Source organism: Callithrix jacchus, chromosome X, assembly GCF_049354715.1.
Source record: "Callithrix jacchus isolate 240 chromosome X, calJac240_pri, whole genome shotgun sequence".
Lineage (NCBI taxonomy): Eukaryota > Metazoa > Chordata > Mammalia > Primates > Cebidae > Callithrix > Callithrix jacchus.
Window position 1 is genome coordinate 89,770,550 of NC_133524.1, and position 22,722 is coordinate 89,793,271.

Consider the following 22,722-nt stretch of genomic DNA (forward strand, 5'->3'; position numbering starts at 1 on the left):
CAGTAGCTAATAACTCACTCCTCTGAAAGCAAACCATGTAGATGTCACAAAAGTGAGAGGGATGTCAATGGATCTCAGAAGCAAACATGAAAATAAGAAATACTCAGAGATGCAAAAACTGGTTGAGCTGGGTTATGGGATGGGAAATAAACTGCTTTTACAAAAGAGGACCTGACACTATGGGTAGGGAAATACTCAGATACAGCTTCTTGTTTTGGGACCCTTCTCTTTGTCTTCCCTGTCACCAATGTGGTGAGTGAAAAACAGCAGCATCAACCCACCAGCAACCAGAAACAGATGTGAAATATCTGGACAGTGCTAGATCACAGCTGAGGTGGAGGTACTGATAATAAATTGAGATCCATCAGGCCTCTGAACATTTCCTACACACAGCCTTTTAGTTAGGTAGTAAAAAACAAAGACAGCAGCTCTTCAATAAAACACTATCTGATGCTAAGATACAATGGTGATGTTTTGTAGGGGCAGATGTTCCCAAGGAAAGTTGCTGAGCCTAAATTTTAATGTTCTTACTCAAAGGTTCACATCTGTCTCCCCAACACATACACACACCTACACACTCATCAGCAGGTGCCAGGAGGGAAGGTGGGAAGGCATGAACATAGTACAGAAGATTTGTAAGTCAGTAAAAATAGTCTGTATGATGTTATAATGATACATACATGCCATTATTTCTTTATCTAAACACATGGAATGTACAATAGCAAGACTGAGCACTAATAAAAACTAGGAATATTGGTGATAATGATGTACCAATATAGGTTCTTATATTATAACAAATAGACCACTCTAACAGATGAAGTTGATAGTGGAAGGCTACATATGTGTGGGAGCTGTGTACTTTTTTCTCATATTTTTTTGGCAAATCTAAACCTCAATTTTAAAAAACAAAATCTATTTATGAAATCAGTGAAAAAGGAGTAAATTGCTTTCTATTGGTGAAATGGCCTTACTATATGTAGAAAATGTAAAGAGGGTTTCCCTATATCACAAAGTATTTTTTAAAACTGCTCCAATTAGTTGAACAAAGATGGAATGAGATGGTCAAATAGAATCCACCAGCAATTGCCCCACCACAGAAACATCAATTTGAACAACTATTCACATTAGAAATAACTTTCATAAGAACCAAAAATAAGGTGAGTGCTCACAGTACCTAATTTTAATATCAAGCAAGGGAAGAGGCACTGAAGAAGGTGGAAAAGACAGTTTTGAACTGACAACATCACTCCTCTCCCTTCCTCTAGCAGGAGCTTCACGGCACCCAGAGAAAATCTGTGTGCTTAGAGGAGGGAAAACAAAATGATTGTGAGAATTTGCATTGGAACTCTGTGCTGCCTGTCACCATGGAATACGACACTGGGCAGAATTCAGCCAGAAGCCAAGGGAGCATTTAGATCAGCCTTGGCTGCAAAGGAATCTCATCCACCCCAGTGGTCAGAACCTGAGTTCTAGCTGGCCCCTGTACCACAGGCTAAAGTGCTCTGGAGTTCTACATAAACTTAAAAGGTAGTCTATTCCACAAAGACTACAATTCCTGGGCAAGTCCTGGAACTGTGTGGGCTCAGAGCTAATATGAAGTGTATATGACCTAGTGAGACACTAGCCTCAGCAGCCAAGGATGTGATTACATTACATTCCCCACAACCCCAGCTTGCAATTTCTAGAGTGACACCTTCCTTTTGCTTGAGGAGAGGAGAAGGGAGAGTAAAGGGGACTCTGTCTTGTAACGTAGATACCAGCTCATCCACAGAAGAATAAGGCAATAAGCAGCATCCTGAGACCCATATTTCATGCTTTGTCTCCCACATGACATTTCTAGCACATTGTAGGCCAAGAAGGGAACCTACTGCCTTAGCGTAAGGGACCCACTTCTGGCAGGATACATCACGTGCTGATTCAAGTGCCCTTGGGCATTAAATAAACATCAATGGTAGTCAGGTAGGACTGCCCATGGGTCTTGGGTGAGTCCCAAGGCTGTGCTGACTTCTGGTATAACCCAGCATATTCCCAGTGGTGGTGGCTATGGAACCAGACTCCTTAAGCTTGAGTAAAGGAGAGGGAAGAGTAAAGGAGACTTTGTCTTGCAGTTTAGGTACTGCCTTAGCCATAGTAAGGTAGAACACCAAGTGGGCTTCTGAGGTGCCTAATTTTAGGCCTTGGCTTCTAGAAAGAATTTCTGGACTCAAGCCAGTTAGAAGGGAGCTCATTGCCTTGAAGGGAGAGACCCAGGCCTGGCAGCATTTACTACAAGCTGACTAAAGGGTCGTTAGACCATGAGTGAACATCAGTGGTAGAAAAGCAGTACTACCTGTGGGCCAGGGCCAGTAGTGGTCATGGGGATAGTCTCCTTTGCTTGAGGAAATGAGGAAGAAGAGTAGAAAAGCCTTTGTATTGTGGCTTGGGTTCCAGCTCAACCACAGAATAATAGAGTGTGAAGTAGATTCCTAAGTTTTCTCACTCTGGGCCTTGGCTACCAGATGGCATTTCTGGACTCATTCTTGGGAGGGGATGGTGGCTAGCTTGCTACCCTGAAGAAAGGATGCAAGCGTGGCTAGATTCATTACATTCTGCCTAAGGAGCTGTTAGGCCTTAAGTGAACAGGTAGTGGTCACAATTGGCCTAGGGTTAGCCCAAGTGCTATGCTGGCTTCAAGTCTGACCCAGTGTAGTCCTAGTGCTGGTGGCCACAAGGGTGCTTGTGTCACCCCTCCCCAAGCTCCAGGAAGCTCAGCACATAGAGTGAGATGGTATTTGTTTGGGAGAAAGTGAGGAAAGAGAATAAGGGTCTCTGGCTGGTGATCAAGAGGATTCTCTCAGATCTTACCCAAAATTATCAAGGCAGTATCTCTAGGAGTCTGGAAGAGTCAGTGACACTAGCCTTGGGTGCCTTCTAATGTAGATATGGCTGCAGACACCAAAGACTTAGATCACAACACTCAATTCCCTTCGACCTGGAACACCTTCATAAGGAAAAAAGGTACAAATAAGCCCAGACTGTGAAAACTATAGTAAGTACCTAACTCTTCAGTTCCCAGATGTCAAGAAATATCTTCAAGCATCAAGACAATCTAGGAAAACATGACCTCACCAAGAAAACTAAATAAGGCACCAGCGGGGAATCCTGGAGTGATAGGGATATGTGACCTTTCAGACAGAGAATTTAAAATAGCTTTTTTTAGGAAGCCTATTGAAATTCATGATAACAGAGAGAAGGAATTGAGAATAGTGTTGTATAAAATTAACAAAGAGACTGAAATATTTTTCAAGTTATTTTAAGCATAAATTCTGAAGCTTGAAAATGCAGTTGACATTATGAAGAATACATCAGAGTATGGCAATAGCAGAACCAATCAAGCAGAAAAAGAATAAGTGATCTTGAAGAAATGCTACTTGAAAATACTCAGTGAGAGGACACAAAAGAAAAATATAATATTGCACACTGACAAAATCTAGAAAATAGCCTCCAAAAAGAAAATCTAGGAGTTTTGGGACTTAAAGAGGAGGTAGACAGAGATAGGTTGTGATAGAAAGTTATTCAGGGCCAGATGCGGTGGCTCAAGCTTGTAATCCCAGCACTTTGGGAGGCCGAGGAGGGTGGATCACAAGGTCAACAGATCGAGACCATCTTGGTCAACATGGTGAAACCCCATCTCTACTAAAAATACAAAAAATTAGCTGGGCATGGTGGCACATGCCTGTAATCCCAGCTACTCAGGAGGCTGAGGCAGGAGAATTGCCTGAACCCAGGAGGTGGAGGTTGCAGTTAGCCAAGATCGCGCCATTGCCCTCCAGCCTGGGTAACAAGAGTGAAACTCCATCTCAAAAAAAAAAAAAAAAAAAAGAAAGTTATTCAAAGGGATCATAATAAAGAACATTCCAAACCTAGAGAGATACAGATATTCAACTGCAAGAAACTTACAGGCCACCAAGTGGATTTCACCTAAATAAGACCACTTCGAGACATCCGATAATCAAACTATCAAGGGTCAAGTACAAAGCTAAAATACTTCCAGAAGTTGACTTTTACTGAAAATCTTATAGGTCAGGGCAGTGATATGACACTTTTAAGTGACTGAAGAATAATAAATGTTTATCATGGAATAGTATATCCAGCAAAAATATACTTCAAACATGAGTAAGTACTGACTTCCTCAGACCAAAAAAAAAAATGCTGAGTGACTTCAATAATACAAGACCTATCCTACAAGAAATGCTAAAGGAAAGTATTCAATCTGAAACAAAAGGACATTAACAAGCAATAAGAAATTATCTGAAAGTAAAAGACTCACTGACAATTACTTCAGAATGTAAACTACTGGTCATCCAGTTTCCCAGGAGTTTAATCTTGGACTGAGAATTACACCAGTAGCTTTTCTGGTTCTGAAGTTTTCAAATTTGAACTGAGTCACTCTATTAGCATCCCAGTTTCTCCAACTTGAAAACAGCCTGCTGTCGGACTTCTCAGCCTCTATAATCACATGAGCCAATTCTCCTAATAAATCTTCTCTCATCTATCTATCTATCATCTATATCTATCTATCTATCTATCTATCTATCTATCTATCTATCTATCATCTATCACCTATGCATCCTATTGGTTCTGTCTTGCTGGAGAACCCTTAATGTAGACATCAAAAGCCTAGCTTACATAACAGGGAGAATCTTTGGAATAAAAGGAAATAAGGGGAGGGACTACAGTAGTGTCTACCGATGTCATGGAAGACTGACCTTGGGAATAGAAGTAAAACTCCTGTAGAGGGACTAAAAATCTTGTGGCCCTTTTATCCAAAGAGTTTTAGAAGTGAGTTTGGTTACCTAAATAGAATATATTATTACCAAGAGCAATTAAATGAAATGTCTACACATCTATCAATAAAACACCTGAAATAAATTTGAGACCAATGGAAAAAAAAAGACATTTTTGTGGAAATCCTAATAATATTAGGTTCAATTTTTAAGAGATTAAAAGATATATTACTTTTAAAAGTCAGCGAAGATGAACAAATTAAGACATCACCGTAATAATATTAAGTAACTATTACAGTTATTACTATCACTTAAATAGTGTTTTTTCTGTCCAGGTACCATTCACAGTGTTGTATATATATTAACTAATTTAGTCCTCATATTAACATTATTAGGCAGGTGTTACTGTTTCCATTTTGAAAATTAAGAAACAAATGCAGACAAAGATTAATTAACTTGTCCAAAGACACAAAACCAATGGTGGTATAGCTGGGATTCAAATACAAATATTTCATCTTTAAAGTCTATACCCTTAGCCAACACACTAAATATAAATTATGCCTAGTTTTTAAAAACGTTGAAAAAATTAACTGTAGAAACTGGATGAGAATAAAGGAGAATATTGTATTTTAAGAGAACATGTAACTTAAAGAATATAGGGAGAAAGGCTGAAAAGAAAAATGAAAGGAACAGAAATTATAAAAGCAATTCAACACATATTTTTGAAGTATAGTCATACATTGTTTAATTCCAGGGATATGTTCTGATCATTGTGCTTTTAGGCAATTTTGTCATTGTGTGAACACTATAGAGCATACTTACACAAATCTATATGTTACAGACTACTACACACATAAGCTATACAGTATAGCTTTTTCCTCCTAGACTACAAACCTGTGCAGCATGATTCAGTACTCAGGATTGTAGGCAATTGTTACACACTGGTAAATATTTATGTATCTAAACATATATAAACACAGAAAAGTTACAGTAAAAATACAGTATCATAATCTTATTGGACTGCCATTTATATACGTGGTCCCTTGTTGCCCAAAATAATATATTGTGGGGCATGATTATAATGTATAAACCTGTAAGTGTTCTAAGTGCACAGGATAATTCAGTGAAAAATAGACAAGGAAAGCATGGAGGTACCAGAAATTATGGAATAGATCTGAATTTTCTAATTGAGTCAAGTTTTCTTTGGGTTATAAAAGATGATTCTTTCACTTCAAAGCACTTCATCATTCAGCACCTAAGGGTGAAGCTCTTTAATACAAATTTAAACTACCTTGAATAGGAATCTTTTTCAGACTTTCTGTAGAGAGGGCATGGCTCTGAATTCAGCAACTATGCACAGCTGAACTGAAGGAATGTTTAGCAGCTCTATCTCAAAATTCATCCTCATTACTGGCAAATATCTTTTCATGCTTGTTGTGGTTCTCTAACTAGATAGAGTTGCTCACTAATACTGATGACATTGTTTTTAACTTATGTTTCTTATCTATTTCAAATAATTGATTCTAGAATTCAGATTATTTTATACATCTAAAGAAAAAAATAGTGTCATAAAAGACTCAAGTAATCTTTGTATATTTTATTTCTCCCAGTTACTCAGTGATATATGATAAGACTTTTTAAATAGAAAATATATTAGTGATAACAGTTTATTATTGTTTACAACTAGCCCTAAATAGTCAAAGAAAATAAGCAGCATAGTTAGCAAGATGCTTGCATATACTGTCTGTTTCTGAGAGGAGCAGCTGCACAATATGTTCATGCAATTCTCAGTATTGCAATGTAGGTAAAAATGAGAGTACATTTCTGTACAAGTCTAATTAATTCTAAATTTCTTTTTTAAATTGAGAAAATAAATTGAAACCCCAGGTCAAAAAATGTGTTCAACTAAAAGATAATAAAATTCATGTAGTATAGTAAGTTTAATTGTTTATGCGAGTTCAGTTCAGACCCAATTCAATCTTCAAAACCCTTAAGATGGATCCTTATTTTTAATAGGAAAATTACGTCTCTATAATGAAAGGTAAAAATTGTAATTCGTGTAATTTGTTTATTATGTTATGGCATAACTTCCCATGAGCCATTGCTATTAAACAATCATGAAATTTATGATTTTAAAAATAATTGATAAATGTGGTTTTTCACTTTCAGAGACCCTCTTCTGATGAATGAGAAGGGGCAGTCTTTCATTTGAATGCAACAAAAAAGGAATAGATATAGCCAATAAAAAACCCAAACTTTACAACCTAACGAGTTTCCTTTATTTTGAATCAGTTTCTTGTTGTCTGATTAACTACATTCTTGCTAGAGACAATAATACACATGAATTGTCATGTTTCCTCCACACAATTCCTCTTCTGTGTATGTGTGTGTGTGTGTGTGTGTGTGTGTGTGTGTGTAATTTCCTTCATCTCTCCCATTTCTGAATTTCTTCAGTTCTATCCACTTATTTGAACAAATGAGGCAATTATTGCATTTTAATTAAGATTAATTATGTTTTCTTTATTTTCATATCCAATTTTCCTGCCATAAAATGCTCATGCAAACCCCAAGATTTTCCACTGCCCAAGGAAAATAGCCTTTATTTATTTTATTATTAAACATTAAGTAAATTGTAGAAGTTGAATTGAGCAGACAATTACAATTTATGCAAACATTCAAAAATGTTTGTTTCTATCTTTATAACATACAACTATTTCAAACCCACTATCCAAAATGATTGTGAAAAGAGTCAGCTGCAGCAGTTTTACAGACAGTGAGTCCAAGAAACAAATTTCCTTAATTTCATGTAACAGAGAATTAGGTCTATATTGCAAAATACATGTGTCTTACTTATAATTCATGTCATAAGTGGTATTAAGAAAACTAGAGTTGTTTATTTAACAGCATATAACTGTACATTAAACAGACATAAGTGAAATTCTAGGTTTATCTACTAGTTGTTTTTCTCTCTCTGTTCTACAGAAATAGTGTATTTGGTTACATTTTATCACTGTGGGCTGTTCATGTCCTGTTCTGTTATAAGACAGACTTCTGTGTATGGGTTCCCATCACATAGTATTCAAACAGCCCATGGAATACTTTAGGGAGAATGGTGATAAGTTATTCTATTGACAGAGTGGTTGAGACCTTCCGTTGCATTCTTATGGATCTGTGTTGTATTCATGTTAGCATAAGCCTAAGGAAGAGAATTCTGAATAATGTGAAAAGTCAGCAAGTGGAAGGGATGCTTGGGGTTCTAAGGGAAACAAATATACTGTCCGGCATTTTTACCCAAATCACCAGTCTCCACCTCCAACACTGGGGATTACATCTTGACATTAGATTGGAGTGGAGACATAGATCCAAACCATATTCGTGACTGAATGGCATTGCATCAAAATGAAGACTCTCCTACCCACATCTTTGATTAACAGAGCCAAGGATTTATTTATAAACAGAGAAGCATAGACCTACTAACTACAAGTTTTGGTAGACCTCAGAATATAATTTGATTGGAATAATTTAACTAAAAGAAAGCCTTAGATATAGATATCTCAAACATTATGGTTATAGACTCTCCACAATCCCTGAGAACACTGGCATGCAAATCTTTGCCCTTCAATATCAAGCTTTTATATTCATGGCTACTGAGGATGCATATGTATCAGGGGTATGTTGCTTAATATTAGACAGCTCATAGGGTGCACAGAAACCCTGGAGGAGTAAGTTTCTAAGTGTCTTAGTTAATTTTCTGTTACTTATAACAAAACATCTGAAACTGAGTATTTATAATGAAAGTAATTTATTTCTTACTGTTATGAAGGCTAATTTCAAGGGGCCGCATCCTGAAGCAGTGCAGTGTATCCCATGGCAGATGAGCAGAGTTTGCTTGCGTGCTAACTGAGGTCTTTCTTTTCATATAAAGCCACCAGTTTTCCTCCGATGATAACCCATTAAACCATTAACTCATTAATCCACAAATGGATTAACCCATTCATGAGAGCCCTCATGAACCAATAGCCTCTTAAAAGCCCCAACTTTCATTCCCACCACATTGAAGATTAAGTGAGTTTTAGAGAGGATAAATACTCAAATCTTAGCAAAAGCTAAGATAAGAATTACAATCAACATATTTTTCCAAGGAGAAGTAAGTTTGTTTATTTCTGTAGCATAAAAATACATGCTTTGGGATTAAAACTTTTTATCTTTCCAATTTGCTTCAAATGTTGAATGACAGTAGAATGGTGGACATTGAGTATTTCAACAACTTTTCATGTAGTTGTAATAGGATCAACTTCAATGATTGCTTTCAGTTGGTCATTGTCAACTTCTGATGGCCAGCCACTATGCTCCTCATTTCCAAGGCTCCCATCTTCTTTGAAAAACTTCTTGAACCACTACTGCACTGTATGTTCATTAGCAGTTCCTGGGCCAAATGGATTGTTGATGTTGCAATTTGGCTCCGCTGCCTTACGACCCATTTTGAACTTGAGTAAGAAAATCACTCAAATTTGCTTTTTGTCTAACATCATTTCCATAGTCTAAAATAAAATAAACAGCAAGTAGTAAGTAATTAGCAAAAAAAAAAAAAAGCTAGTAACATGCATTAAAATGGTGTATAACATAACCGTATTTTCTTAAGAATGTATTTCAATATCAAACGGCAATTCCAACAATGCAAAAACCACAATTGCTTTTGCACTCATTTGTTGGAGGGGCGGTGATAAACTATTCAATCATCATGACACTGTTGCTGAGTTTAATGAACTCCAACATTTTCTTCCATTCTTGTTCACTTGTCTCATTATCCAGATTTCAGAGAGAGTCCAAATGACTGAGCTTATCTTACTTGTCCACCCTATTTCTATTTTCATTTAAAGGCAGTAAAAACAAAGTTTGGAAGAACTTTCTTTTTAATTTCCCAATACTAAGTTTCTATAATTCAGTAAAAGTAAATTAAGTCAGGAAAAATATAAACCCAAAAAATCAAAATCACCAGAATTCTCTTACATTTTTATGCTGATATAATACACTCTCTTTCCAGCAATTTATATCAGACTACTTGATGTGATTTCCCTATTCAGCATCAAGGCTCTGGAGGCATCAGATTGCAGAAGCATCTCTAAAGTCATCAGAGGTGTCTCAGAGGCTTTAAGAAAAGGAAAAGAACTAGTGTTGGGACTATAGATGACTCACTCTGCTTCAGCCAAAGCCTCATCTCTTTCACTTGTTTATTTTAGCAGAGTTCTACTATGAAAAGTGTGTTTGAAAACCACTGATCAAAGGCCACACAACTAGTTAATATTATAACTAAATTCCCTTAAATCTGTGTAGTGCTATCTGATTTCTTATGAAAAATCAGAACTAAAAATTTGGAAAATTTGGCAGCCATCATGTTTGATATGTGGTAAACTCTTTGAATTCCTAATTCATTTTTTTCTAGCTATCCTTAACACCAGAAACTCTATGATCATTTATATCAATTCTCATTGTCCACTTCTCTTCCATTTCTTTTAAGGGATGTAATAAAGAAAAATGGGGCTGTTTATGTCTTTAAAAGGTAATTAATTGGAAAAATCTTGTAAAAATTAACCCTATAAATTTAAAGGTGGAATAAGACAAAGTAAATCAATGCCTTGCACAGTAAATAAACTTATTTAATCTTCTCTCAACTTAAAAAATTTGATGAAAAATTACATATATCATCAATCATAAATTACAATTCTGGGAAAGCCGCAGACATTTAAAAATTCTTGCATTACTTACTTTTATGGCTAATGTTTTGATCATCCTGTTTGCCTACTTTGATTCCTTTTTTAAAACAAAATATTTTTTCAAAAGTAATTTTCTGAAAAAAAGAAAGCTACACAATAATTCTGAAAATATTCCATATTATTTTGATACGTTACCTGGCTTTCCAATTTAACTAAACTATTGTTTCTAATAGAGTGATACAGTTAACCAAGGAACTGTTTTGAAATTTGGAAAATAAATGTAGTAAACTGATATGTACTTGGCTGGGCACGGTGGCTCACACCTGTAATCCCAGCACTTTGGGAGGCTGAGGCAGGCAGATCACCTAAGGTTGGGAGGTCGAGACCAGCCTGACCAACATGTAGACACCCACCACCCCAATGTCTCTACCAAACTTACAAAATTAGCCGGCATCATTGCAGACTCCTATAGTCCTAGGTGCTTGAGAGGCTGAGGCAGGAGAATTGCTGGAACCCAGGAGGTGGAGGTTGTGGTGAGCTGAAATTGGACCATTGCACTCTAGCCTGGGCAACAAGAGGGAAACTCCGTCTCAAAAAATAAAAATAAAAAAGAGTTGGCATTATAGGATATGCACTGGTGAAGATGAAGCCTATTCTAAATGGTTCAAACTTGAGAGATAATACTAGAAATCTCCTTTTCTTGTTGGGATCATTAATATTCTTTTAGTTTTAAGGGCTACCTAGTAATGAAAGAATTGTTAACAAAGCAAATAAGTAGATCAGTTATTCTCAACTTTGAGTTAGGCTTGCCACTAGCCAAAAAAAAAAAAAAAAAAAAAAGCAATATCAAGAAGTAAATGGAGGAAGGTAGAGCAAGATGTTGGAATAGAAGCTTTCCCCATTCTTTGCCCCTGCAGGAACACCATATTTAAAAAACCATCTGCACACAGAAAAGCACTGTCACAGAACCATAATTCAGGTGAGCAATCAGAGTACTTAGAAGTAACTTCATATCACTGATAAAAAGGCATTAAAGAGGGTAGGAAAGACAGTCTTGGATCACTGACACTGATCCTCCTCCATCCCCCCTCAGAGGCCATCTAGCATAGAAAGTCTGTGCATTTGAAAGAGGGAGAGTGCAGTAACTGGGGTACTTTACATTGAACTCAGTGCTGCCCTATGATAGCATACAGGAAAGCTGTGCTGGGCTCAGTCAGCACCTGAGCATGGAAGGAGCATTTGGATCTGACCTAGCCAGAAGGGTATCACCTATCCCAATAGACAAAACTTGAGTTTATTGACAAACCTCACCACTGTAAGCCAAGTTCTCTGGTGTCCTAGGTAAATTTGAGAGACAAAAGGGCTGCAATTAAGCAATATTTTGTGCTGCTTTGGGCTCAGAGCCAGATGACTAGGATGGCATGTGACCTAGGGAAAGACCAGCTGGCACAACCAAGGGAGGGCTTTGCCACATCTCTCCCAACACCAGGCAGTGCAGCTCACAGCAACAAAAATGACTAATTTTTTTGGCTTAAGGAGAAAGAGCAAAGAGTAAAGAGGATTTTGTCTTGTAACTTGTATAGTAGCTCAGCTTCAGTAGAACAGGGTGAGGCCCTATAGTCCAGGTAGTATTTTTAGACACGTGCTGGGCCAAAAGGAAACCCAGTGCCCTGAAGGAGAGGACATAGTCCTGGCAGGATTCATTGCCTGCTGACTAAAGAGCCCTTGGGCCCTGAATAACCAACAGTAATATGAAGGTAGTAGGCTGTGAACCTTGGGCTCTGATATGTGCTGACTATACGTGTGACTCAGCACATCCCCAGCTGTGTTGGATATACTGAAATACCCCTTCTCTTTGAAAAAAGCATAGAGAAAAGAAAAGGCAACTCTGCTTTGCACCTTAGACACCAGCTCAGCCACAGTGGCTAGAGTAATAGGCAGACTCTTGGGGTCCTGAGTACAAGCTTAGGCTCTTGGACAGCATTTCTGGACCTGCCCTGGAACAGAGGAGAGCCCATTGCCCTGAAGGGTGAGTCCCAGGCCTGGCAGGATTTATCAAAAACTAAACAAAGAGCCCTTGGGCTTTAAGCAAACACTGGCAATGACTTGAAAGAACCTCACTATGGGCCAGTGGTGGTGGTGGCCACAGAAAGAATGTCCTCTGTTTGTGAAAAGGGGAAGAAAGAGTAGGAAGAACTTTGTATTGTGGTTTCAGTTCCAGCTTAGTCACAGGATAATAGAACATCAGGCACAATTCTGAGCTTTTTGACTCCAATTTATGACTCCCAAATAGCATCTCTGGAGCCACCTGGGGTTTGGGGGAACTCATTGTCCTGAACAGTCATAAATGTGGCTGACATCATTGTATTCTGATAACAGAGCCCTAGAACCTTACATGAACATAGATGGTTGCCAGTTAGTGGTTACAACAGGTCTTGGGTGAGATCCAGTGTTGCGCTGGCTTCAAGTCTGACCCAGTGGTGGGGGCCACAATGGGACTTGCATCACTACACTCCAAGCTCCAGGAAGTTCAGCACAAATAAATAAACTCCATTTATTTGGGGAAAGTAAGAGGAAAAAAAAAAACAAACAAAAACAATAGTCTCTGCATTGTAATCTAGAGAATTCTTCCAGGTCTTCTCCAAGAGCACGAAGACAGTATCTCTGCAAATCTGCAAAAATCACAGTGATATTAGACTTGGGGCCCAAGTCCCTTCAAATACCTAGAAAGACTTCTCCAGAACGACAGGCACAAACAAGCCCCGACTCTGAAGATGCAATAAATACCTAACTCTTCAATGCCCAGATACTGACAAACATCTAAAAGCATCAAGATTACCCAGGAAAACTTGATCTCATCAAATGAACAAAATAACGATGAGAAACCAATCCTGGAGAGAGAGAAACATGTTCAATATTGAAACAGAAAATTCAAAACATCTATTTTGAGGAAACTCAATAAAATGTAAGATAACACAGAAGAATTTTATAATTGTATCAAATAAATTTAACAAGGAGATTAAAATTATTAAAACAAATAAGGTAAACATTCCAGATTTGAAAAGTACAATTTACATACGGAAAAATGACTTAGAGTCTCTTAATAGTTGGATTGATTAAGCAGAGGAAAAAATTAGTAAACTTGAAGGCAGGTTATTTAAAAATACATACTTAGGAGACAAGAAAAATTAACAAAAAAATAGAGCACTCCTACAAGATTGAGAAAATAGCCTCAAAAGGAAAAATCTAAGAGTGATTGTCCTAAAAGTAAAGGTTGATAAGAAAATATGGGGTAGAAGATTTATTCCAAGAAATAATACTATAGGACTTTTCAAATCTTGAGAAAGATACCAACATTGAAGTACAAAAAGTTATAGAACACTAAGCAGAATTAACCCAAAGAAGATATCTAATCTTCAAACTGCTAAAGTTTCAATGATAAAGATGATGATAAATACATCAAAATAAAAGAAACAAATAACACAGAATGAAACTCCAACACATGTGGCAATCTACTTTTCAATGTAAACCTCACAGGCCAGGAGAGGCTGGCATGACATATTTAAAGTTCCAGGGAGGGGGAGTGGGGACTTTTATCCTAGAATCCTTTATGCAGTAAAAATGTCCTTCATGTATGAAGGAAAAATCAAGAACTAAACAGACAAACCAAAGCTGAGGGATTTTATCAACACCATATTTGTCCTACAAGAAATGCTAAAGATAGTTTCTTCATCTGAAAGAGAAAGATTCTGATGAGCAAGAAGAAATCATCTAAAGGTACAAAACTCAGTGGTGGCCAAGTTCAGTGACCCATGCCTCTTATCCCAGCACTTTGGGAGCCTGAGGTGGGCTGAATGCTTGAGCCCAGGAGTTTGCAACCAGCCTGGACAACATGGCGAAATCCTGTCTATACATAAAAATACAAAAATTAGCCGGTGTAGTGGCGCATACCAGTGGTCTCAGCTAATCAAGTGGCTGAGGTGGGAGACTCACTTGAACCCAGAAAGTTGGGGACACAGTGATCTTTGATTACATGACTGCACTCCAAACTGAGTGGTAGAGTGAGACCCAGTATCAAAACAAAGCAACAAAATCACTGGTAACACTAAGCACACAAAAAAACACAGAATATGATTGTTGCAATACTTTTCACAATAGTCAATAGCAAAGGTTTGGAAGCAAACTAAGTGTCCATCAAAAGATGAATGGTTGCCATTCTAACTGGCGTGAGATGGTATAACACTATGGTTTTGATTTGCATTTTTCTAATGACCAGTGATGATGAGCTTTTTTCATATATTTGTTGACTGCATAAATATCTTCTTTTGAGAAGTGTCTGACCATATTCTTCACACATTTTTTAATTGGGTTGTTTTTTCTCATAAATTTGTTTAAGTTCCTTGTAGATTCTGGATATGAGCCCTATGTCAGATGGATAGACTGCAAAAATGTTTTCCCGTTTTGTAGGTTGCCTGTTTACTTTGATGATAGTTTCTATTTCTGTTCAGAAGCTCTTTAATTTAATTAGATCCCATTTGTTTATTTTGGCTTTTGTTGCCATTGCTTTTGATGTCTTAGTCATAAAGTCTTTGCTCCTCACCTATGTACTAAATGGTATTGCCTAGGTTTTCTTTTATGGTTTTTACAGTGTTAGGTCTTACGTTTAAGTCTTTAATTCATCGCGAGTTAATTTTTGTGTAAGGTGTAAGGAAGGGGCCTAGTTTAAGTTTGCTGCATATGTCTAACCAGTTTTCCCAACGTCGCTTATTAAATAGGGAATCCTTTCCTCCGGGCTTGTTTTTGTCAGGTTTATCAAAGATCAGATAGTTGTAGACATGTGGCATTATTTCTAAGGCCTCTGTTCTTTTTCACAGGTCTATATATCTGTTTTGGTACCAGTACCATGCTGTTGTAGTTACTGTAGCCTTCCATAATTTGAAGTCAGGTAGCATGATGCCTCCAGCTTTGTTCTTTTTTTTTTTTTTAATAGAGTGTGCATATTTCCTATAATAGAGTATTTTGAGAGTTAGTATATTTTTTATAACAGAGTACAAATAGAGTTTGCATATTTTTATAACACAGTACAAATAGAGTGTGTATATTTTTTATAACATAGTATTTTGAGAGTTTGTATATTTTTTATAACAGAATATAAATCAAGGGTGTATATTTTTTAATTTATTTTTTAATTGCATTTTAGGTTTTGGGTTACATGTGAAGCTTTGTTCTTTTAGCTTAGGACTGTCTTGGCTATATGGGCTCTTTTGTGGTTCCATATGAAATTTAAAGTAGTTATTTCCAATGATGTGAAGAAAGTCAATGGTAGCTTGATGAGGATAGCATTGAGTCTATAAATTACTTTGGTCAGTATGGCCATTTTTAAAATATTGATTCTTCCTATCTATGAGCATAGAATGTTTTTTTCCATTTGTTTGTGTCCTCTCTTATTTCTCTGAGAAGTGGTTTGTAGTTCTCCTTGAAGAGGATCTTCACATCCTTTGTAAATTGTATTCCTAGGTATTTAATTCTCTTTGTAGCAATTGTGAATGGGAGTTCACTCATAATTTGGCTCTCTGTCTATTATTGGTGTAGAGGAATGCTTGTGATTTTTGCACATTGATTTTGTATCCTGAGACTTTGCTGGAGTTGCTTATCAGCTTAAGGAGATTTTGGGCTGAAACGATGGGGTTGTCTAAATATACAATCATGTTATCTGCAAATACAGACAACTTGAATTCCTCTCTTCCTATTTGATTACCATTTATTTCTTTCTCTTGCCCAATCACCAATACTATGTAGAACTTCCAGTATTATGTTGAATAGGAGTGGTGAGAGAGGGCATCCTTGTCTTGTGCCAGTTTTCAAAGGGAATGCTTCCAGCTTTTGCCCATTCAGTACAATATTGGGTGTGGGTTTGTCATGAATAGCTCTTGTTATTTTGAGATACATTCCATCAATACCTAGTTTATTGAGAGTTTTTAGAATGAAGGGGTGTTAATTTAATCAAAGATGTTTTCTCCATCTATTGAGATAATTATGTGGTTTTTGTCAATGGTTCTGTTTATGTGATGGATTATGTTTATTGATTGTATATGTTGAACCAGCCTTGCATTCCAGGGAATAAAGCCAACTTGATTATTGTGGATAAGCTTTATGTTGTGCTTGTGGGTTCAGTTTTCCAATATTTTACTGGGGATTTTCACATCTATATTCATCATGCATATTGGCCTGAAATTTTCTCTTTTTGTTGTGTCTGACAGGTTTTGGCATCAGGACAATGGTGGCCTCATAAAATTAGTTAGGGGAGAGCATCTCTTTTTGTATTGTTTGGAATAGTTTCAGAAGGAATGGTATCAGCTCCTCTTTGTATCTCTGGTAAAATTTGGCTTTGAATTCTTCTGGTCCTGGTCACTTTTCAGTTGGTAGGCGGTTAATTACTGCCTCAATTTTAGAACTTGTTATCAGTTTATTCAGGAAGATGCTGGAGAGGATGTGGAGAAATAGGAATGCTTTTAAACTATTGGTGGGAGTGTAAATTAATTCAACCATTGTGGAAGACAGTGTGACAATTCCTTAAGTATCTGGAACTAGAAGTACCATTTCATCCAACAATCCCATTACTTGGTATATAACCAAAGGATTATAAATCATTCTACTATAACAGCACATGCACCGTATAGCTATTGCAGCACTATTAACAATAGCAAAGATTTGGAACCAACAAAAATGCTCATCAACGATAGACTGGATAAAGAAAATGTGGCATATATACACCATGGAATACCATGCAGTCATAAAAATTGATGAGTTCATATTTTTTGCAGGGACATGGATGAAGCTAGAAACCATCATTCTCAGCAAACTAACACAGGAACAGAAAATCAAACACTGCATGTTGTCACTCTTAAGTGGGAGTTGAATAATGAGAACACATGGACACAGGGAGGGGAACATCACACACTATGCCTCATTGTGGGCTAGGGGTATTTGGGAGGGATAGCATTAGGAGAAATACCTAATGTAAGGGACAGGTTGACGAGTGCAGCAAACCACCATGGCAAGTGTATACCTATGTAACAAACCTGCATGTTCTGCCCATGTATTACAGATCTTAAAGTATAATAATAAAAAAAGATAAATAAAGAAAATGTGATACTTTTATTCATCCATAAAAAATGAATGAGATTCCATCATTTGCAACAGCATTGATGGAGCTTAAGATCATTAGGTTTAGTGAAATAAACCAGGCACAGAAAGACCAACATCACATATTCTCACTTGTTTGTGAAATTTAGAAATCAAAACAATTGAATTCATGGAAACAGGGAGTAGAAGGATTGTTACTAAAGGCTGAGAAAGTAGCTGGGGAAGGGGTGAGGTGGGAATAGTAAATGGGTAACAAAATAACTTAGAAAAAATCAATAAGACTTGTATTTGATAGCACAGCATTGTGACAATAGTCAAAATAATTTAATTGTCCATTTTAAAATAAGTAAGATTATGTATTAATAACACAAAGGATAAATGTTTCTGAAGATGAATATCCCATTTTCCATGATGTTATTATTACTCATTGCATGCCTATATCAAAAGGCCTCATGTACCCCATAAATACCTATGCCTACTGTGTACACATAAATATTAAAAAATAATTTTTAAATGACATTTAATAACACTTCATCTTACTACTAGACTTTTCAAATTATTGCAAAGTATTTTTTACATCCATAAAAATTCCTTGACCCATTTTCTAAGGGGTAAAAATCCATTATTTTAAAGTTAAGCACGGCAGTGTTGTGTTTTAAAATACATTTCTGTATAAGATGTGGCAAAAAAATTATGTTGCAAAAAAATTTCATGTGAAATTTGATATCATATATATATATACACATACGTATGTGTGTATATATATCATATATATATGATATTTGATATCATATATATATACACACATACGTATGTGTATATATATATATGTATGTGTGTGTATATATATATATATATATATATATATATATATATATTTTAAACCAAGTGATTTAACTAACACTCATCAAAAAATTAAGCAAACTTTTTCCAGAAATGGAAGAAGCTGTTAAGGTTTTTTTTTTTCCTGTCCTGAGTCATTTTAATAAATATGGTTATTTACAGTGTGGGGTATAACACTACTGTTTTCTCAGATGCAGTAAACAGAAGCAAAGATATTTCTACTCACCATTGCTTTTCATATCACAGAAACTTTGTGTTTGTTTATCTGCCTTTACTGAAATGTTCTTTCCTTGATTCTTATCCTTATTAAATTTTATTCTTATCTCATCTCTTAGTTTAAGTTACAGAGCTAAAACAGAGTTCTTAACTCAAGTTATTAAAAATATATTATTGAATTCTTTCTTCCTTCTCTCTTTTTCTATTTGCTTCTAGGAGAACTGATAGGTTGGCTAACATGTTTGAACATAATGATGATAACATTACCCTATCTGAGGAGGACAGAGCAATAGCTAACAGGAATTTGAGTCTCTAAGAACACCTTGAAGCAAAGCCACCATGTCAGTTCTAGGTGGTCTTCTTCTAGACTTTTATGTGTGAGAGAATATTTATCTTGTTAAATTAACTGTTCATGGGATAGTCTCTTATTTTCAGTTAAATCCAACCCTAACTGATAAGCCATCATTACAGACTTTGAGTACGTAATTATCACAACTTCAAGAAATGTATCTACTTTTTAACTGTGTGTGAGTGATTAACTATTTGATTAATATTAGCCCCCCACGCTCATCAGATAGTAAGTTTCATGAGGGCAAGAAGTATATTCACTATTGTATTCCAATCACCCTAGCAGAGTGCAAGTTATATATCTTGGGAAAAAAAGAAAGAATTAGGAAAGAAGGGAAGAAGGAAAACAAAAGAGGAGGGATGGTGGGTTGAAAAACTTGTTACAGATAAGTTTATATTTATCTTCTACACTCTTCAGTCTTTTTTCTTTCCTTTTCTAAATGATATAGTACCTTTTAAGTGTACTCTATGCCTTTAAGTTCTGTTTACCTTTGAACACTTTTCTGCAGATGATCTAATAAATCTTTTACAGCTACAGCCATGAGTCTTCATAGAGGCATTTATGTTTTAACAAGCATAAAAATCATAAGTAGAAGACATGTGTTAAGTGGAAGGATTCAATTATCGATTATGGGATATTTTGTAAAAGCTGATCCAGATAAAATTTTTAAGACCTCACATACTTCCTCTTCAGAAAGTTTTATCTCAAATGGTTCATATAGATATTTTCAAAATGCTGTCTTCCACACAATGGATATTGTGGTTAGCCATTAGTTTTTCAATATGCATACATACTTTATTTTGAAAACACTTCCATATCCTATCACTGTAATAGTTTCAGCAAAACAAACAAAAAACGTATTACCTAGGACCAATGACTCTATTTTAGAAAAAAACAATAATGAAAGTGGGGAAATTGAAGATACACTATACTTCAGACAGGGGTTGCACTGGAGATTGTTTCTAATTATGAATGAAAATGAGAAGAAACTTAGATTAGTCAATATAGGAGTTTTTGATGTGTGTAGATATTTCTATACTTTTTCGATTGCATAAGAATGGTGTTTTATAAAGGAGCCTATTTTTAAAAATACAAATTATCAAATAGTAAGCTCCATGAAGCACTTACTTTATGAACTTCGTTGTGTTTTTATTTTTCTCAACTAGCGAAGGATCAGAACTCTTTTATCAGGCATTAAAACTTTTACAAAATCATTTCTCATGGGGTTAGAGTACATGCCAGCTTCACCATTTCTGTGATTTCAAGAAATAATGAAAATTTTGTAGCAAACATTTAATACTTGTAACTAATATTAACCAAAAGAGTTTGACTGTAATGGAGCTCATGTTTTAGTAATAATACATTTGTATTATTTATAATAAAGCTAAGAGGTAAAGAGAAAGTGATATGGTTGAGATAAAAACATACTTTCATATAATATAATAAAATACAATATAATATATAACACCAGGCAGGGACACATGCTATATGGAAAAACAAAGTGGGGAATGGGGCTACTAAAGTGGGAACTGTTTTATATAGGGTGGTGAAGGAAGGCCTCCTTGAGAAAGTGACATTTAAGCAGAGACCTGATTTGAATGAAATAAAGAAGCTTTGATGGTGAAGAATATTACAGGCAAAGGTAATAGCAATGGAAAGTTTCTTCAGAGGAAAAGAACTTGATGTTTTTAAGGGACTATAAAAAGGCCAGCATGAACAGAGTAAGAGGAAAGTGATGGTAGATAAAGTCACATTAATCTGACAGATAATGTAGAACCTTGTTGCTCCTGATGTGGATTTTACATATAGTGAGTGGATAGCCAAGAGATAATTCAGGAGCCATAATTTGACCATTTCGTGAGAATCATTCTGATTATTGTGTGAAGAAAACAGTGTTAATTTGGAGGAGTGGGAGAGAGGCAGAGCAAGACGGCAGAATAGAAGGCTCTTCTGATCACACCCTCCAGCAAAGACACAGATTTAACAACTACCTACACACAAAAATGTACATTCATAAGAACCAAAAATCAGGATAGCACTCATAGTACGTAGTTTTAACCTCATATCATTGAAGGAAGGACTGAAGAGGTAGGAAAAAAAATCTTTAATTGCCAGAGACACCTCTCCCCTTTTCCCCTCTAGCAGCTGCATGGTGCAGAGAACTTCTCTGGGCACTGAGGGAAAGAGAGCACAGCAATTATGAGACACTGAACTCAGTGCTGTCCTGTTAGAGCTGATAGGAAAATTGGACCAAACTCAGCTGATGCCCACCCACAGAGAAAGCATTTAAACCAGCCCTAGCCAGATGGGAATCACCCATGCCAGCGATTGGAACTTGAGTTCTTGCAAACCACACCACCGTGGGGTAATGTTCTTCAAGTCTTTTAGTATACTTGAAAAGCAGTCTAAGACACAAGATTGCAAACCTTAAATGTGTCCTAGGGTTGAAATAGGCTCAGGTACGGAGGACTGGGGAGCCATGTGACCTACTGAGACACCAGCTAGGGAAATTAAGGGAGTGCTGCTATCACCCTTCCTCCAGGCTGCACAGCATACATCTCCAAAAGAGATCCTTTCTCTCCCCTTAAGGAGAGGAGAGGGAAGAGTGGAGAGGACATTGTCTTACAACTTGGATAACAGCTCAGCCACACCAGGCTATGGTACTTATCAGAGTCTTGAGGAACCTGGTTAAGGCTAGCTGCCAGATCCCATTTATAGACACAACCCAGGCCAGAATACAACACACCATCTTAAAGGAAAAAATCCAGTCCTGGCAGCATTCATCACCTGCAACTGAAGAGCTCTTGTTCCCTGAACATCTACCAGTGATACCCAGGTACTACATAGAAGGCTTTGAATGAGCTTCTAAGTCTTGCTGGCTTCAGGTATCAGCTCAGCCACAGGGTGGTAGAACACCAAGTGGACATTTGGGCCTCTCAATTATAGAACTTGATGTGTAGATGTCATTTCTGGACATGCCCTGGGTTAAAGAGGGGCATACTACTCTGAAAGGCAAGTCACAGGTCAGGAAACATTCAACACAAGCAGATTTAAGAGTGCTTGGTCCTTAAGAAAACATGGGCAGTAGTCTGGAAGTTTTCTGCATGGACCTGGGGTGGTAGTGGCAATGAGGTAAGGCTCCTCTGTCTTTGGAAAGGGGAGGGAAAAGTAGAAAAGGCTGTATCCTGTCGTTTGAATGCCAGCTTAGTCACAATACAGTAGAATACCAGATAGACTTCTAAATTCTGTGACTAGTTTCTAACTCCAGGATAAAACCTGTGACTTGAAAAAATTCGCCGCCCTGAAGGGAAAGATTCAGGCCGGGTTGGCTTTACCACTTGCTTATTGTAGAGCCCCAGGGTCTTCTTTTTTTGAGACGGAGTTTTACTCTTGTTACCCAGGCTGGAGTGCAATGGCGCGATCTCGGCTCACCACAACCTCTGCCTCCTGGGTTCAGGCAATTTTCCTGCCTCAGCCTCCTGAGTAGCTGGGATTACAGGCACGCGCCACCGTGCCCAGCTAATATTTTGTATTTTTAGTAGAGACGGGGTTTCACCATGTTGACAAGGATGGTCTCGATCTGTTGACCTTGTGATCCACCCGCCTTGGCCTCCCAAATTGCTGGGATTACAGCCTTGAGCCACCGCACCCGGCCAAGCCCCAAGGTCTTAAGTGAACACAGACAGTA

The 22,722-nt window shown here is 36.9% G+C and overlaps 1 long non-coding RNA gene across 1 annotated transcript; it reads right to left on the bottom strand.

Moving 5' to 3' along the window:
- Positions 1 to 5,485: 5,485 nt before the first annotated feature.
- LOC144581246 (uncharacterized) lies at positions 5,486 to 11,069 on the bottom strand. The gene is made up of 2 exons (XR_013531824.1): positions 10,920 to 11,069; positions 5,486 to 9,307 (listed from the first exon to the last, which is right to left on the bottom strand). It is a non-coding gene; the product is annotated as an uncharacterized LOC144581246 (long non-coding RNA).
- Positions 11,070 to 22,722: the final 11,653 nt, after the last annotated feature.